We start from the raw sequence: 1,807 nt of genomic DNA, 5'->3' as shown, positions 1-1,807 counted from the left end.
AAACTTTTGGTATTTGACTAACAGCTTAAACTTTTGGTTGAGATGGTCGTTCAACAATCGGAAATTATAAGTTTTTTTTATTACAAATAAACTTTCAACATTTCATCAAAATACAGTTAACAGTAAAACACAAAACCACAAACGCAAACTTAATCGAATAAAAAATGTAGAGAAAATGAATAAAATAATAACCGTTACTTCTTCTTGATGATGATCAGGACGACAATGGACTAGGATCCACCGAAGCAAGATCACGAATCTCTGTAATTTCATCGAAAGCCGCAAAGCATTTCTCATCGAGCGCCAGCCACGCTTCTACGCCATCTCCACCGCATGTGTCCGTCAGCCAAAGCATATTAAGGAACGGAAATTCCGTGTCGCTTCCAGCATCGCATCTACTCATCCACACTGGATTCCCCCACCCAAAGTCAACCGAATAAAGACCGAAATTGCACCAGCTCGATATTGACAAGAAATCCGCTTCCTCTGGGCATTTGTCTAGAGTCACTCGAAGATTCTCCCAGTAACCCGAAAACCCTAATTCCCCTCCCCCTTGCATCTTGTTCATGAAATCAACGTCCACCATGCTTATCGCCCTTCTCACTTTCCTGAACAATGCCTCCACCGAATAATCCCCGCCCAAGTCGTTGACAGGCGCCGCCACCGCCGGTGCCAGCCACAAGAAATTGCCGAAGCTGTGCTCCGGAAAAGCGGGGTCCGCTTTTCTTCTCATGTTCACTACATGAGCCGCAACTGACGTCCTCGAATTCTTTTCCGACGAAGAAGCAGCGATGAAGCACTTCCATATGAGGGCCGACACAATCTCCACCCTCGACGGCGGGCGCCCCTCGAGGCTCTCCCGGGACATCCTTGCCCGAAGTTTCGATATCGCGGAAGAATCGAACACGTAGCGCCGCATCACAGTTTTTCCGACTCTGAAGTATTGTCTCATGGCGGCGGAGAGTAAGCAGTTCTCCCTCTGCAAGGACTCGTTCTGGGGGAAGATAGTCTGCGCCGTGTAGTCCGGGGTGATTGCCGCCGCCGGACCACCGCTAGCTGCGGCCGCCCAAGCTTTCATGAAACTAGCAACCGCCACCCCATCCACAACTTTATGAAAGAAAAGTGAACCAATGGCTACGCCGCCGCAAGAGAAGTAGTTAACCTGGAGCATGGCCACGTGGGAACCGGGACCCGGTTCGTCCCACGTGAGTGTTACCGGTATGTGGGCCCGGCATGCTTTCGGGTCGGGCTTCTTGAGGAAATCAGAAAGGTTTTCCTTAAACTTGACAACGACGAGGAGAACACCTTGGTCGTTGCAGTCAATGGATAAGGAGTCTTTGATTCTGCCTGCTAAGGGTTTGTAGAGAGAGAGAGTTGTAGAGAGAGATTGCTTCAGGATTTGCGTTGTCTCACAAATGAAATCATCAATATTATTATTATTATTAATAATATTTGGATAGTATAAGACGAGAGAAACAAAGACAGGTGGCATTATCTGGTCGAGTAGAGAATACTTGTGGGTTTTCTGATCATCAGGTGTTGGTGAAGATGGCTTTATGTTTTCTCTTGAAATTATTTCACCCTCCATTTTCTTTTTCTTTTTCTTTTCTTGGATTTGTGCATTCAAAAACTGATACATATATATAGGGCTAAATACATTTTACACAAGCTGCATTATACCCCATATAACACTTCCCTTAAATTATTATTTATAATACTTATCTATCAAGCATTATTTAATTTGTATTTTAAATTGTGATACCTCAAAATTTTCCAAAGGAATAACTAAAAAGAAGGGTAAATTACA

The 1,807-nt window shown here is 44.6% G+C and overlaps 1 non-coding gene across 1 annotated transcript; it reads right to left on the bottom strand.

The window, feature by feature from the left end:
• Positions 1-204: 204 nt before the first annotated feature.
• LOC105962511 (epi-neemfruitin B 7-O-acetyltransferse L7AT) lies at positions 205-1,594 on the bottom strand. The gene has a single exon (XR_016030470.1). It is a non-coding gene; the product is annotated as an epi-neemfruitin B 7-O-acetyltransferse L7AT (transcript).
• Positions 1,595-1,807: the final 213 nt, after the last annotated feature.

The sequence above is a fragment of the Erythranthe guttata genome, chromosome 3 (genome assembly GCF_056151865.1).
Source record: "Erythranthe guttata isolate IM_541 chromosome 3, IM_541, whole genome shotgun sequence".
In the NCBI taxonomy this organism is placed as follows: Eukaryota; Viridiplantae; Streptophyta; class Magnoliopsida; order Lamiales; family Phrymaceae; genus Erythranthe; species Erythranthe guttata.
This window is presented reverse-complemented; position numbering and strand designations above follow the sequence as displayed.